Genomic DNA, 9,420 nt, shown 5'->3' with positions numbered 1-9,420 from the left:
CCGTCTCTAATAACCTTGTTTTCAATGGGACATTAGTGTTTAATCTCCCTTCCTCAAGTTCATCCCGTAAGTATTCGATGGGATTTAAGTGAGGCGGCTGACTTCACCAGACCATATTCTTCAGTTTCCCAAATTTCTTTCCTCTGTTGACTTACTATTGGCACAATTTAGAAGTCTGTCTGAGATCATTGTCTTGCTGCAGATCAACCCACAACTAATATGCCTCTTGGCAGATTGAACTGAATTGTTGATCAGTACTGACTTCATACGTTCTCCACGATGTCAATGAGTAAACATTCAGTGAAGGCTTACAAATTTAAAACTCGATTAATCCTTGGACCATTGCAATCAATTCAACTTCTCTCTATCCATCCATGTAAGTCATGGTCACACAAATGGCATTGCTCTGCTGAGACAAAGGTTGGAGCTTCTCACATATTGTTTACTTTATTATTAATTATAGGTGCAGGAGGATTCTTCACATTTACTCTGTACACATAGGAACTAATCTTTGCTTTACCGTGTTACTCAGGGTCTTCCAGATTGTCAAACACTTGAGCTGGCACCAGAGCAATGTATACACTACTGTAGGCTTGGTTAGGCCAAAATTTGTTACTATTGCCTTGCTGGAATAGCCTTTGTGAAGCAGAGCTACAATTACAGCACTTTTTTCAATTCCAACCTCCTCCTTCCATCTTATTAGGATGCAATACAGCATGAACTTGAACAAGTATAGAAACTCACTTCTAGGTACACACAGTGTACAAAGGCAGCAAAAGAAATGAGACCTATTTAAATGGAACCCTCTTAGGTAAAGTCCACCAGTGTTGTGGAGACTCACCAGCACCTCTCTGGGTGAAGAATGAGCTTAGTTTTTGCATGTTTTACTATCAAAACAGGTTTATGGTGCAGTACTCAAAGTTAAATCCCTGTGTTAACGCAAATCAATAGCTGTGACTGAAAACTTTTCTTCACTTTAGCATCTAAAATTCGCAGACAATGTGTGTGATCATCTGGACCACAGCCCTTGGACACCCAAAAAGATCAAAATGCATCTGACAGCAAGCCATCCGAGTCATTGGCACATCTCAAGGGCCCAAGTAGCATGTACGTGGTTTTATAGTGATCCCAACATAAACTGCTTCCAAACCTCAGAAATGGAATTCTGTGATTGAAATTCAACCTTTGTAAGAGATTAGAATGTATGCCACTTACTACTAGCACAGACATACTGCTATTTTAAGTGTTCTCTCTGTCAAGGTAACTGTAACTGAATTGGCAGAGAAGTGACTAAACACAGGAATGATATTGAGTTGCTACAACAGAATCAGGGATCTTCTCTTTATAACAGTATCTAATTTTGTAATATGTTTCTGCTGTTGAATTGTGTTCCATCTGTGTATTACAGTGCCTATGTAGCACCAAAATGTTCCATCTTCAAAATTTGAATTCAGAATATTTTCATGTGCTTTTGGAAGGTGTGAAATGTCACAACTCGTATCCCTAGAAGTGTTGGTATTATAATTGCCAGCTCAGAGACATGGTTATTCATTACAAATGATGGGGGAAAAAAGCCTCCAATTGAATACAAAGCTGATATATAAATGAGTGAGTGAACGTACAATTGCTCATTGGATTACACTGTGTCTGTTATTGTTATATTTCCAATTCTTAATTTTCTGCATTCAGTTACAGTTATCATTGTACAGCTTGCTACATTGAAGCATGGAAATCACCCCAAGACAGTGAAGATCACATGGAACATGGAATGAGTGTCTGAACTGAAATGATTCCAAGCAAGCTACCCTGGGAATTGATTAATACAAAAAGTGTGTACTGCTTGGAGTATCTGACAAATTGTGCAGGGTCAGAAACACATACATTTTACAGAAAAAGTACAAGATGTGGTGAACATTCTGTCTGCAGTCTGGTATAGTGAACTGCTATGGGTGAAACAGAGTACAGTACTGCTCAAAGTAGAGGTGCTAGTTCTTGGAGTGCATTTACAGTAACCAGGATGAAATGTTTGTGGCTTTGCTTGCCTGTGTGAGAAGGACTGTTGCTAAAGAAAAAATCCATTTTATTTTGCCAAATGTGTTTAAAAGTAAAAAATAATACATATATTGACTGAATTATAAAGGTAACTAATGATAATGGTGTTTCAGACATTCCAGACTACATCTTGGGTACAGTTACAAGAATTATCAGGTGCTGTGAAAAATGGTATTGGCTGCTAAACATTTAAATGTAATGCTGTGGTAATTTAGGATCAAGAAAGTGCCTTGAAAAAAATGTTTATGTCTCCTTTTTCGTATATTTTTTAAGTTGAAGTGACTGTACATCATGTGGCAATAGCTGAAACAAATTGGCAACAAATTTAAATGAAATGTATACAATTTTTACGGTTCATATAGAAGATAACATGTTTAATAAACAATGCTGTTTTTAACAATAGTATAATGAATACTATGCCTTATCTTACGATAATATTTAAATACCTAAATTTGGGAGTTGTTATAGCCAGTAGTGTCTGCAACACATCAAACAGAGCTTTTCGTTAGCTACCATTGTATGTTTCAGCACCATGTTAACAAGCCTGCCACTCCTATCATACTTTATGTACACCCTATATAAAGTCCAGGAACACTTTCAAGTAATTACTGCACAAGAACTAAACATTGTACAGATATCATACATATTGCAATTTGAAGCGAAACTGTAAAAAAACTTCCAAACAAACGGGACACTGCTTCATCATGTGGTAGAGGCAGTACATACACCAGATCTTTAATGCGTCCCCACAGAAAAAAGTCACATGGAGTGAGATGTGGTGATTGGGGAACCATTTAGTGAAACACCTGTCCTCTTCTGTAGCAAGGCCGATCCATCGATGCAGCAGCTCTGTGTTCAGACACCCACAAACTTCACGATGAAAATGGGTTGGAGCTCCATCCTGCTGAAAAATGAATGAAGGGTCCAGTTGCATTTGAGGTATCAGCCATTGCTGCAACACATCCAAGTAGGAATATCCAGTAACAGTGCTCTCAGTGAAGAAGAATTGCCTGTACTGTTTTTGGTACGACAAGGCACAAAAAACATTTACTTTTGGGGACTCATGCTCAAATTCAATGCATTCGTGTGGATGCTTTGTACCCCCAGATATGACAATTATGCCTGTTCACTTTCCCATTAGTGTGAAAAGTGGCTTCCCTGCTAAATATTATGTAATCAAAGCCATTACCATCCCCATTCAGTTTTTGCAACTCTGAATGCTTCTCTTTGTCATCATCATTGAGTTCCTGCACTAGCTCCAGTTTGAATGATTTCATTGACACCTTCTGTAGCAGGACTTTTCACTATGTCATTGGAGCTATTTTGAGATCATGGGATGCACGACGCACAGATTTTCTCGGACTCCTTATAGATGACTCTCGTATGCACTCCTCATTCACTTCACTCACACTGGGACGTCTGCTTCTCTTTCCCGGGCACAAGCAACCCATCATAACAAATTTGTTGTGCCAGTGGTAAATGGCCTTCCTTGTTGGTGGTTCCTTACCACACTAGTTTTTGTTGGACGCCAACACACCACGTTTGTGACTATCCTCAAGTTACGAAACTACACTGTGGTGGTATACATTAAAAAAAAACTTTCAGTGTCTCTTTGAAATGACACATGTATGATAGGTGCACACTGTTTGGTTCTTGTGCAATAAATAATTGAAAGTGTTTGTGGTCTTTATGTACGCCTCATATTTTTTTATACATGGCAAAATCATGATATTCTCAACATTAGAAATGTTCATAATGTAACCATATGCATAAATTAATTTGCAAATGAATGTAAAATGACTCATTCCTCATCATTATGATCCATAGAACATGTATCCTACTAACTAAATTGGATTAGATGATGATGCATCACTATTAAATCATTTGCCTGTATTCTCTCTGTCGCCAAAAAGTGTATTATTAAGGGAGATAAGACTATTAGTTTGTTCTTTCAGTTGTCACTTGAAACTGAAAATAACATTGATATGAATGATCATCAAAAAGAAAAGAAACTTTATGGTTCCATGGACCTTTACAAGTCTCAACCAACTATGCAGTATACATGTAGACTGAAGAGATGAATGAAAATTTGAACCCAGATCCTCTGCTCACTGGGCAGATGCACGAACCACTACACCACCCTGGCACAGTGGCTCTGCACTGTTTGCCCCAGCATGCCTCCCTCCTCAGTCCAAAATCCTGTTCACAACTCAGTCCACTTATTTCCCCAAAACACAAAGAGCACCACAGAGGATGTCAAACTGTCATGGAATAGCACCTCAGTTTTGAATGAAATGGGGATTCCTCTCTGGAACCATATAGTTTCATTTAATGAAAGCAGCTATACCTGGGTCTCAGGCAGGACCTCCTGTTTCGTTTGATTCTGAGGTACTATTCCAATACTGTTGGACATGTTCCACACCCAGGAGGATACCCTCTTTTGTGGGTCTGTGGAATAAATAATTAATGTAATCTAGTCTGAGATCCCCTCCTCTTGTGGCAGTTAATTGTATATCACTGGAGCAACAAGGCATTGTGACTGAAAAGGACACACCATTCCCATTTTCTGGAATGGTTGCAAGGCAAATGCACTTACTTGCAGGCCTTTATTATGGATAACAATCTGTTGAAGCATTAAAGAACACAGTTAACATTTCTGAATTGTGACACACTTTATAGACCAGAATTGTCTTCTCTAGGTCTAAACATGAATTTGATGAAGGGTAATTGCCTGAAACTTTACTGATAAAGGCAAAATAGTTCTCTTAATTCACCTCAAAAGCACGATAACCGACCTCGATATCAGATGGAGCAATAAATGAAATATTCGAAAGTGTCATTCATTGGTTCTCAATAAATGGTCTAGCACATCATTTACAAAGAAAAGGCATCTTATTCAGTTTTGTACAAGGAAAGACAAATCATCACTAATAATGAAGCATTACGGAAAAGAAATATGTGAAGACTGATTGTTAAAAATACTTGGGGGTACATAGTGATGAGAACAAGAATTATAAAACTGAGTGCAGCAACATTTGCTCTAAATTTGATTGCCATAAGTGGCAATGACATCACTAGAAAATTTAACTTCCTTCTTTCATTGATGTCATATTTAGAATGGGGGCCTCTGACCCCTCCCCCTCCCCATCCCCCTACACACACACACAGTGCCTATCCTCAAACTTCACATAGATAAAGAAATTAGGTAGCCTCACAACACATACACTCTTACAAAGTTTGTTTTGAAGGATCAGCACAATTTGAAAATAATACTAGCATTCATAAATACAATACTAGGAGGAAAACAGTGGGACTTAATCTTGTTGTAGCACAGAAAGAAGCATATCATGCAGCCATAAAAATATTTGACAACCTCCCTTTAATTAACAAGGTGCTGGCTGATAATGAAAGTTGACAAGTGCTATTCCATAGATGAATTTCTGAGAAGGAAACAACAGGTTACCCACGAGCACTGATGTGCTGCTTCCTGGACTTGGGTAGGCGCGCCGGCCCCGGACTGAATCAGCCCAGCAGGTTAACAACAAGGGACGGCATGCCTGAATGTGGTTTTTAGGCAGTTTTCCACATCCCACATGGTAAATACTGGGCTGGTCTCCATGTACCACCTCAGTTACACAACTTACAGACATCTGAAAAACATTCGCACTATTTCATGGCTTACACTAGACGCAGACAGCTAGGGTACATTACTTCTGTCCTGGGGGGTACATGATGGTGACAAGAAGGGCATCTGGCAACAACACTCTGTGACACTAACATTGCCAACTCTATAGTAACAGGGTCAACCCCGTGTTGAAGCGGGGCAAAGGCCCAAGCAAATTATGAGAAGGTGACATCCAAAAATGAACATATCTACTAAATGCAATTTATCACAGTCAACATGAAACTTATTTTGGGCATACATAAGAATGAAAATAGCATACTGCAGTGTGAATGCCTTTTACTTTTAGGCCAAAAGGCAGTTCATATCTGTAAATCAAATCTACAATGAAAATATTCCTTTAAAAAGCACATTTAAATATGGACATGTTCTCATTACATGAACCATGAGCGATTTTCAAAACTAAAAATCTTCTTCTTTCTTTCAAAATAACTTACCTCTTATTGTATAATGCTTGTTATACCATATCATTTCACACATTTTTATAGTGTAGTATGTGATAGCATAGAAAAAACTGTAAAGTGGCCACTATAGTACTAATATTCGTTTTCAATATTTTATTCAAATTTCAGGTTTATTATTACTTCACAATTATTTAAAATGTTTCAGATCACCATGCCAGAATAAAATGACGTAACTGTGGCATTAACTATCTTTAGAAGTATTCTTTGACGTAAGTGTTACATGCAAAAAAGAATAATTTTCTTAACAGTCACAAGCAACATGGAAATATCATCGGTGATGGTTGTGTTCCAACTTAAGTACTAGTGATTTTGGCAGGCTTCTTAAAAAATAGTTTACTGTAAACCATCAACATCTTTTTTCCTATTATCTTAGACTGGATGGCTGAAAAGTACTTGGGCTTTTGTAGTGGTTCATCTGCTCTTTTACATCTAGTTGGGACTTCTAGAATGCATTTGTCTCAACATCAGTATGAGTGTTTCCCATAGCTTTGTACTTGTGTATGGAAATGCATTTTATTTCACATATTTAATGTGAAATCCCTATCTAAGGACCTACAAGATGTACATCGGCGAGCAAGGTTTCTTAGCTGAGTCACTGATTGTAGATCTCATTGTATTCCTCTTTTGTTACAATTGTTGGCCTTTTTCTTAGAAGTTTTCCTATTCTATCAAAAGTGGAGTCAGTGCATAAGTAACTGTGTCCTTTTAATAATAATAAAAAGTAGTGCTATGCAACATATTATGAGGGAGCACGGAAGCACAAACAGTTGCTCTGCATTAGAGAAACAGTGTGACTGGAATAGAAATCACTCGACTGGATGTAATGGATTAGTTATCCTTCACACAAAATGTGTATGTGGACACAGATGTATTTTCGTAGGCTTGTATCTTGGCAAATGTTTGATTTCACTTAAATTGTATGATTATCTAGGTTCTGCTTATCCTGTTTGTTTTGTTCCATTCTGTGTCTCATTTATTTTAAATTCCTGACATGTTTGCTTTTGTGTGTAAGCTCCTCATATAAAATTTTGTTGAGGATTAAGGCAGCAACAAAGTTCAGTAAATAGTCAGCATGAACTAATTCTGTGCAATGGGAACCCCAGAAAAGCAGATGATAAAAGCTCTCAGGTTACAATTGCCTTCCTCATCTTCCAGAAAACACGCTACTTTTGATTTTTGGGTCATGACAAATGTTGACCATCTTGATGAGATCAGTCTCATTGACTGGGTGCACATTTGTCAAACATGGATTTCATGAGCTGGGGACTTGTTAACACGAACAGTCGATTGCTACTCTAAGCTCTGGACATACTTTTGCCTACCATCCAATGACACAGTAATGGAACATTGTACGTCATAGTGCATGGGATTTTGATCTTATTGGCTGAACTGTGAACATTGTAGGAGAAAAATAATTTTGAAAATGCACCATTTGTCAATAAGGGTTGAGGGGAGTGAAACAATCATTACTGAGTAACTGCTATGGAATATGCTGTACTGGGGCAAGCAGGGTTCTGTTTGGGTGGGCCCCAAATAGGCTTGTGATTATCTCACTGTATAAATTTCCAGAGGGTTATTGGTTGACCCTACCACCCCATCAGCAAACAAACATTTAACAGTAAAAATGTGATAGTAACACAGTATCAGGAGAATTATTAAATAATGTTGCACTAGTTACAGAACACAGATTTGAACCGTTGCCTCATGACTCACACACATGAATATATCTTCTTCTGCTTCTACACAATGAGCACTGATCCAAAGGAATTGCTGAAGAAATGGTCTTGGATGGTTATTGATTCATTCAAGAGACATACTTGAGGTATAGGGACTTCTGAAATTAAGTTACGCAACAGGCACGGCACCCTTTCAGAAGAGTGGGCATGTTACCAATTTCCTGAGAGACAATTCTGCTGCAGTACGGACAACAGGTTCATCACATTGTGGGAGTGAAATGGCTCTCCAAAATTGAGGTACAAGGAACAGTAAGTTTCTTGTTAGCCAAACATACAAATTGCACACAAATTCGCCATGGAATTCTTGCAGTGTATGGTGCAATGCAATGTAGCATCCAGTCGTAGTGAAACAGTGCCAACAATTTGATGAAGACCATTCAGTCTTTCCAGCAAGCTCAGTGGATATTTGACAGGAAAGATATTTTCCATCAAAGAGGAAATTCACACAGCAATCCTCAAATTGTTCCATGACTGAGGCACACGTTTATATTTTCAAGAAACTGAACAGTTTGTGGGATGTTACAATTGTTGTTTACAGGTTTTAGTGACTGTAGTGAAAAGTAGTATCTGCATCACTTTGAATTGTATTGCAGCATACAGTAAAAGTTACTCAGTCTGCCATAGTAACAGGTAACTTTCTTTCTGAAGTCTCATAGTTTCCTGCTGCTTTCACACCTTTCTTTGACAATCATCAGATGTCAGGTTACTCCTGGATGCATCAGTGAATGGAATCCTACTCTGCTGACTGAGTACCCATTCTGTGTTTTCGCATACCCAACTCCACAGACCAATGCTTTGGGGGAGGGATGCTAGTGCTATCTGAGGCCACATTGATAATGTGGAGACTTGGATTCTGTCTTGACCATAGTTGCCTGATATCCCAGATATCTGGTTGGAAACCCAACTCCCAACTGTACTTTGTTGGGATAGATAAAATTCCTGGTTACATAAAAATGGACAACATTATATAAAATGATGTGGTCTTCACTTCAAATTGCTCATTACCAATTTCTAATGAGGGGCAGTCTTGTATGAGTTACTGACTTAAACTCCTCCTTTTATTAACAGCACTAAGTGGCCATACTTGACTAAATAGCCATTGTTTTCGAGTAGTGCATCAGAGGTCAATCGTGACAGTGCTTTGTAATTCTCTGCTGAAAAAATTGAATAGGGTTGTGCAGTTTCCTTCCCCTGTGGCAGCCTTAGTCGTCATGATGATCTTATCAAAACATTCGAAAGAGAAATTGTGACGAAGGAAGCTGGGATAATTTTTTAATTTTTACTTCCCCCTTGTTTTGCAATATGCCTCCTTCAAATTTGTTTCTTCACTTTCAACTAATTACCATTAACATATGTGAATTGTAATCTGCATTTTCATAAAAGAGAAAGGCAGCCCCCTCAGGTTGAATTTTGTCTGTGTAATTGATTTTCTAATTTATATTGAGTATTCCTAGCTAGTATCTTTTATTATAGGGCAAAATCAGTC

Source organism: Schistocerca gregaria, unplaced genomic scaffold (genome assembly GCF_023897955.1).
Source record: "Schistocerca gregaria isolate iqSchGreg1 unplaced genomic scaffold, iqSchGreg1.2 ptg000387l, whole genome shotgun sequence".
NCBI classification, from domain to species: domain Eukaryota; kingdom Metazoa; phylum Arthropoda; class Insecta; order Orthoptera; family Acrididae; genus Schistocerca; species Schistocerca gregaria.
The sequence above is the reverse complement of the archived record's forward strand: the minus strand, read 5'-3'. Positions refer to the sequence as shown.